At 52.6% G+C, this 8,149-nt stretch overlaps 1 pseudogene; it reads left to right on the top strand.

The window, feature by feature from the left end:
* The first annotated feature begins 1,633 nt into the window (after positions 1–1,633).
* LOC125546887 (mitogen-activated protein kinase kinase kinase 18 pseudogene) lies at positions 1,634–3,231 on the top strand (annotated as a pseudogene).
* The last annotated feature ends 4,918 nt before the right edge of the window (positions 3,232–8,149 follow it).

Raw genomic sequence — 8,149 nt, 5'->3', positions numbered from 1 at the left:
AAAAAAACATTAGCCTAGACTCAATGAAAAAAATCCTATCTTATACACCAAATGACATCACTTTCTCTATAGGAATTGACATGCATGTCATCTCACTTCCTATGATTTTCATATTCCTATAAAATTCCTATCCTATGAACCAAAAAAGACCTTAGAGGCTAAAGTTCCAAGCACCCCTCACTAAAGAGAGGCTAGGACTAGTCTTGAGGCTAAAATTTTTTAGTCATAGGAAATCTACTAAAATATGTATTAGCCCTCTCTCTCATCATTTAATGCCTCTCCTTTAACACATGCGAGTTCTGGATTGGAGGGTTTGGAGGATAATAAATACTCAATAACTTGATTTGAGTCTCTTTAGTATTTGGATCCAAACATGGACGAGGCTAGCAAGTTTTTGTCCCACTACTTTTAGTCATGGGACTAAAACGTATCCAAACACCCTCTGAGTGCATAGTAGTGTGACCGTGGAGGCCAAGTACCCCTACCCAAAGTTCAACGGTGGGTTTGGTGGAGCAAACCCGTCCTTACTCCGATGAGATATCATTACTCTGTTGCGGACTCACAGGGCGCAATGTCAAAGCATGCACCCAAAGCCCAAAGCCCCTTTTGGGCGCACGCGTTGACCTCCGCTTCTGACACGCTTACACGATTACTCCACAGAGGAGGAGAGAATGGGGTTCTTCCCTGCGATGCGAGCCGAATCAGCAGCCACCGGTGTCGCGGCATTTTGCTTTCTCGGCAGTTGATCCGATCGTCCCTGACCGAGAAGGCGGCGGTGCACGTCCAATCTTGACCGGTGCGGCGGCACGGCACCGCTGGTTTAAGTGGGCGGGCACGGCTGAGCTGATGAGCTCAACTCAACTCACCCGGAATTAACGACCTCAACCGGCGCCAGCCGCGGATTAATTAGAGTAGAGGAGGCCGTCGCATCGCGCAGCTGACCTGACAGGCACGCCCTATCTATTGCACTAACCACGCTCGTGCTTCACATGTGTGCATCTATTCTGGCTCAGAAAATAAGAGCCTATTTTTGCTCTGTACTGACGCTCGTGAGTCCCATTTAATCACACGGAAATCACGAGCAGTACTACGTCCCCCGTTATACAACGCGGAGCAGGATCGCCCTGGCGGTTTTCCGATCTCGTGTTCCTCGTTCTCAGTTTCCTGAAGAACCACGCGGAACGCAGAGTGCATATTGTATTTTTGGGCCTCACGCAAAGGAGAGCATATTGTATTGCTGCACCGCCACAAAAACAACACGAGGACACTGATTCGCTGAGCAGGCAGAAATAACGACGACAGTGGGATGCATGGGCCAAGCGCCTGCCGCTGGTGGCGACTGGCGGAGAGGAGAGGAGATGGATGCGTTTGACGGCGGCATGTGCAGCGAGCGAGCGGGCGGCCGTCGGTTGATTGAGCCGCCGCGCGTTCCCACCCACACAAACGCACGGGAAAAAGAAGGAAACAGCGTCCAATTGCCGCGCGTGGGTCGAACGCACAAGCCACGCTTTCTGGCTCGCCAAGTTGAGCATTGACACACACCAAACACCTTCCCCGCCACCCCGATCGGCCCCCTAATCTAACAAATCCCCACCCAATTAGCTCCAAGTCGTCTTCCCCTTCCCCTCCTAACCCCCGTTGCCTCCATGGATATATAAACGCGCGCAACCACAGCCCACCAGAACCCAACGCACACCAAACAAAAACAACAGGAACGAGATCGCCGGCGCATCCCATCCCAGAGCAACCACACACGCAAGACAAGCAAGAATGGCGATCTCCGTGAGCGGGCACTGGACGCGCCTGCGGACGCTCGGCTGCGGCGCGTCGGGGGCCGTGGTCTCCCTGGCGGCAGACGGCGCGTCGGGGGAGCTGTTCGCGGTCAAGTCGGTGCGCGCGGCGGACGCGGCGCAGCTGAGCCGGGAGCAGGGGATCCTCTCCGGGCTGTCCTCGCCGCACGTCGTGGCCTGCATCGGCGGCGGCGGCGCCCGCGACGGCTCCTACCACCTCTTCCTCGAGTTCGCCCCCGGCGGCTCGCTCGCCGACGAGGCCGCGAGGAATGGGGGCCGCCTGGAGGAGCGCGCCGTCCGGGCGCACGCGGCGGACGTCCTGCGCGGGCTCGCATACATCCACGGCAAGTCGCTCGTGCACGGCGACGTCAAGTCGAGGAACGTGGTGATCGGCGCCGACGGGCGCGCCAAGATCGCCGACTTCGGGTGCGCGAGGTCCCTCGGCGAGGCGAGGCCGATCGGAGGCACGCCGGCGTTCATGGCCCCGGAGGTGGCCCGTGGGGAGGAGCAGGGCCCGGCCGCCGACGTGTGGGCTCTCGGCTGCACGGTCGTCGAGATGGCCACCGGGCGCGCGCCGTGGGGCGAGATGGACAACGTCCTTGCCGCCGTCCACCGGATAGGGTACACGGACGCCGTGCCGGAGGTGCCGACGTGGCTGTCAGCGGAGGCCAAGAGCTTCCTCGCCATGTGCTTCGCGAGGAACGCCCGCGAGCGGTGCACGGCGGCGGAGCTCCTGGAGCACCCGTTCGTGGCATTGCAGGCAGGAGAGGCCAAGGCCAGGTGGGTGTCGCCCAAGAGCACGCTCGACGCCGCATTCTGGGAATCGGAGACCGACGAGGAAGAGGAGGAGGTTTCAGAGAGCCCGTGCGAGAGGATCAAGTCATTGTCCTGCTCCGTCTTGCCGGACTGGGATTCCGACGAAGGCTGGGTCGACGTGCTCGGCGAGGAGTGTGAAGAAGCTTGCGATTCACCAGCAGCAACCAAGGGGCCGGCTGATGTGTCGAGCAGGGCGCCAAGCAAGGTGCTCGGGTCCCCGGCGGTGCCAGCTGAAGACGCAGCTGTCGTCGGCACCCTTTCAAGTGACGAATTGGACGCAGAGGATGAGCCTTTCGGTGACGATATCATCCTGGCCGCTGATCCTTTGGTGGACCGCCAGATCCAAGTGTGTTGGAGTTCAGATAGATATGTGCTTTCATCATCACTTGTACCCTGTAATAATCGAATCGATGCAATAGAAAAGTTCCGGTTTCCACAAATTTTGCCGCGCCGTTCTGACCATCTATCTTGCGTTCCTACTCTGTTCTGGACCCGTTCTGATAGACTACGTACTGAATTTTCTACCCGTGCGTGGAGAACACAGTGCGCCTTCTGTACACTCCAACTCACAACAAAAATCTTGCTACAACTTACACAACTACAGTACTAACTCTTTTTTTTCAAAAAAGGGTCACCTCGGACTCTGCATCAGAACGATGCATACGGTCAACTACAGTATTAACTAGTAGCGGATAAGTGACCACGCAGTAGAGAAGAGCATTGCTTTGCCTGTGATAGCACGGCAAGAAAAGAAAACCCTCCGCAAAACGACTGTTTCCTTGTGCAGAGAAGCGAAGCTAGACGTTGGACGAAGCGTGCGGTTTATCCCATGCCGAAGAATTCCATCACAGGTCGATAACACGCGGCCGGATGGATCGTCTCGGCCTCTCGGCCACGAAACGGGCGGGCCGACTTGCGGGTGGCGGCGTCAGCCCACGCCATCCCGTCCACTTGATTAATGAATGAATGGCGCGGCAAGAAGAAAGCCTCCCGTCCCGAGTGGGAAAGCCAGCGACGGCGGCGCGGGCGTCCGCTCAAGCAAAGGGCGGAGAAGAAAAGAAGTCCGTACGTACCCGCCCCTTTCAATTCGCGATAGGGGTCAGGGAAAATGGGATGAATATATGCCAGCCGCCCAAGCCACCGCCCGGGGAGACACCTGTACTACCATCTTCTAGCGAGCGGCGCATCGCCATGCGGATGCATCTCTGGGTGGCGCTCGTCGGTGCGTGCGTGCATGGGGCCCGGCGGCCGGCGCCGGCTGACGCAGCCCATGTATCACCGGTTCCATCACGCCGCACTGCTGCCACATGCGATGAGTACGAGCACGGCGGGCGGCGCGGCTGCCGTCCTTGGGTGATTGTCCGGCCGTCACGTACCGCCACTGGTTAAGCCAATACGTGTGCGTACGTGTCGATCGCGGCGCGGCGTGGAGGCCCTGAGCTCAGTCGCCAGTCGGCCGCCAAGTCTGTCTGGTTCCGCAGCTCGCGCGTCGGCCGGCGCCGCCTATCATCGTCGCCAAGATTTTTGCAACTTTCGGGAGCGCGCTCTAGAGACGGGCGCCGTCTGATTGGGCCGCGCCGCACGGGATAAGGACTACTCTGCTGCTACGGAAGATGCGAGAGCATCCTATGGAATCCACGGGGGAATGGCATTTGGGTCTGGGAAATGATATGGCTGCCGACTCGACTCGTGCGACGGAAGAGTCCACGCCTCTCGGGTTGCCTCGCTCGCTCTCGAGGCCTCCCCTGTCTGTCTCTCTTGGTCGCCGCTGCGTGCTCTCTGTCGTTGCTTTCACGCATACGTACTTGGGTTGGGAACACGGTGATGAGGCTCAAGGGTTCTAGAGAGGTCTAGAACGTTTTGGCTTCCCGTTTCTGGAAAGATCCAGAACGTTTCGGCTCCTGCTTCTGGATTTTTGGTGAGTGGGGATTCGTTGGACGAACTTTAAGCCGTTTGGATGATGGTTGCCGGGTGGCATGCTATTACGTCGACACGTGCCATGTACTAATCGCTATCCAGCAAAATTGTAGGTGAACAGGACTGGAGAAACTCGGTGTCGTCGTGGCCAACTCAGCCTCCCAGCTCATTTCTAGAGAAAAACCAAAACTCAGCGACCAAGCGTGCTTTGGCGGCACCAAACGACTACAGGTGGAACGGCCCGTGATTTTAGACCAACCGGCTGCAAACATCTGCAGAGTGAGGCGATATAGGATTAAGCTTTTGATCAAACTCGTACTCTTGGTATACTACTGCTTGTAACAATGCGTGCACTCCTCTCAGCTATGTCTGCATTATGTGTTCCAATGGCGTTTACACGCATTCACAATTCTAATGGTCATCTTACGGGAAAGGCAAATCTAATGCTCCAGTGCAACAGTGCATACACATGAATAAAGGAGGAATAGTGAAGGGCTGACTTCCCTCCTGCTAGTCATTTCGTTCTTGGCGTGCCGTGCCAACACTACAGAGAAGTCAAACAGCTGTATAACCCAATACAGAAAGCAAAAGAAAAGAAGACGACGCCATCATGACTCCGCAAATGTCAACTGAGCTCAGGAGGGCCTACGCACCCGGCCGCAGCGCCTCACCGTTCGCCGATCAACTGCTAGTCGTATTATTAATGTCGACTAGATTCGCAAAAAAGAAAAAGTGTCGACAACACAACACTACGGCGTCCCTACCATGGTGTTTTATATATATAGGAAGTGTGTGCGCTCTATTCTACATCGCGTCAGTACTCCGCAGTGTCTTGGGCTAACATAATTAAATAAATTCCGGGGTAGTACCCTCTATTATCCACTGCTTTTCTATGAAAGGGCACAGAAATTCTAATAAAATTTGAGGCAACGCAAGTATAACGCCGCCCGTTATGACGCCGCGACGTGTCGTGCTGCTGAACAAAAACGCCAGCACTTTTCCGGCTTCCCCACGCGAAAAATGTACTCCAACGAAGAGGAGACACTTGTCGAGGGGACAAGTGCGACAGGTAATGGTGGATTCGGGGCGGAGCACCTACCAACAATGCCAACTCACTACCACGAGTGTCCCGTAGTAGTATAACGAAGATAAGTTCAGGTCTTTTTTAGGTTCTGCCGTGAGCTAATAAGCTGAGCTACGAATGATTCGATCGGATGGATGCGAGGCGGGTTGTCACCTCGCTGGCTTGGCCTGGCCAGGGGGGTGTTCATCGCCAAGCCAAGCCGTGGTTACTTCACGACAAGGCCCAAACAAGTTTACACAGATGAAACCATGCAGTGGCACTGCCAGCCATGCGGTTGCGGACACATTCCGCGGGCAGCAAAATGAGGCAGAGCGGCAGGCAGTACGTATCCATTTCTGACCACCGCTGGACGGAGTTAGTAGTTTGATTGCATCAAACTTGCTCGCCGCCGCCTGCGGTGTGGAAATACAATATGGGATGGACCGTCGGACGAGATAACCTGAGGCTGACATATGTGCAACCCACCGAACAGTTCGTTCTAGCGAGCGAGCCGTGTCGTCCCTAGGCAGGCAGCCGGGCAGGCGGGCGGCGAGGGTTTGCCAAATGCCGGGCCGGGCGATCAACTCTGTGCCGGCTACGTGCGCCGCTCCTCCTGCTCTTTCGCGCCACGCGCGTCGCTGCATGAACCACATGTATGCGCCTGTCGCGCACGCGGCCGCGGTGGAGCACGCGCGCGCGCAGATAAACTTTGGGTTGGGTTGCCACCGGAGGCTCTCGCGGTGCTTCACCTCACGTTTCTTCAACGGTGGAGTGCCGGGTACGTAGGGGGGAAAAAACTTCTTCAGTTTATCTGCATGCGTTTCCAAAGGAAAATAATACTACTGGTTCATATTGAGGTAAGGGTGACAGAACATCTCGCTCAGCCGATAGATACTACAACACGGTTTCGAAAAAAAAGAGATAGACACAACACAAAAAATATAAGGCCGACTAGATCACAATTAATTTAAAATAGAGCATCAAGATGATACAAACTCAATGAGTATACATCCGACCTCTACATAACTAAAATACAAACAGCCAATACCAACGTACATAGAAAGAACCACATCAACAAATACCAAAGTCATACAAGACCGAAGTTATGTCAAGGAGGATATGGAAAACAAGAGAAAGAGAAAAAAAAGATAGATACTACAACACGCTTTCAAAAAAGAAAAAAAAAGATACAACACAACAAATATAAGACCTCATTACTTTAGTGATCTAAAAGATTTTTTATTAGTTTACACAGTATAATGTCTAGATTTTCCTGTAATTTAGTATGCAGATGACACCATCCTTGTATTCCCTGCAATCCCATCTCAGCTTTGGCAAGTAAAAACTCTTCTAATGCACTATACTAATTACATTGGTCTCAAAGTGAATTATAACAAATTCATTCTTGTGCCTTTGAATATTCATGAGGATACCTTGCCAGGATTGTTGCAAATTTTGGGGTGCAAACTTGTCAAGCTTGCCTTTACTTACTTTGGTTTGCCAATAGGTATTGCACAGCTGAAAATCGATGATTTCTCCCCCATAATGCAAAGAGTGGAAAGACGACTCACGGGATGCTCCACACTTCTCTCATATGATGGGAAACTACTCTTAATCAAGTCTGTATTTTCCCTACTACCCATATTCTTTATGTGTACTCTGGCTCTGCCTGTGGGAGTGATCAACCAACTCCAAAAGTATCTGAGGAATTTCTTATGGAGGAAATTTGACTCAACAGAAAGTGAAATGTCTCTACTGACTTGGGATAAGATCTGCAAACCAAAGACCCAAGGAGGATTGGAAATTCTGGGCATATATCTCCATAACAAGGCCCTCATGAAAAATGCGCATAAGTTCCTCAATTAGGAAGATCTCCCTTGGGTGAATCTTATTTGGGAAGTTTATTACTCAGCTCCCCTCCCATGGGATAAGAAGGAAGGCTCCTTCTGGTGGGAAATAAATTTCAGCTTAATACCCTCCTACAAGCAATCAACAACATGCATGGCAAGGTCTGGCTCTCTCCTATCCACTTTTGGACTGATAATTGGAAGTAAGAACTTCTAGCCCAACCTTTTCCCGAGCTACACTCTTTTGCCACGGATGAAAGTGAAAGATCGTGGATGTCGCCTGGGGGGGGGGGTGAATAGGCGCTTTAAAATAATTACGGTTTAGGCTTGAACAAATGCAGAATAAACCTAGCGGTTAATTTGCCAAGCACAAAACCTAAAACAATTAGGCTCACCTATGTGCACCAACAACTTATGCTAAGCAAGATAAACTACTAGGTGATAGCAAGATATATGATAAGAAACAATATGGCTATCATAAAGTAAAGTGCGTAAGTAAAGAGCTCGGGTTTTCCCCGAAGTATTTCCCTCAGTTTTTGAGAACCAAGGTATCAATCCAGTAGGAGCCCACGCTCAAGTCCCTCGTACCTGCACAAAGCGATAGCTACTCACAACCAACGCGATTAGGGGTTGTCAAGCCCTTCACGGTCACTTACGAGAGTGAGATCTAATAGATAGAATATTTTTGGTATTTTTGATATAAATATACAAAGTAA

Source organism: Triticum urartu, chromosome 3A, assembly GCF_056163025.1.
Source record: "Triticum urartu cultivar PI428250 chromosome 3A, HENAU_Tu73, whole genome shotgun sequence".
NCBI classification, from domain to species: Eukaryota; Viridiplantae; Streptophyta; class Magnoliopsida; order Poales; family Poaceae; genus Triticum; species Triticum urartu.
This window is presented reverse-complemented; position numbering and strand designations above follow the sequence as displayed.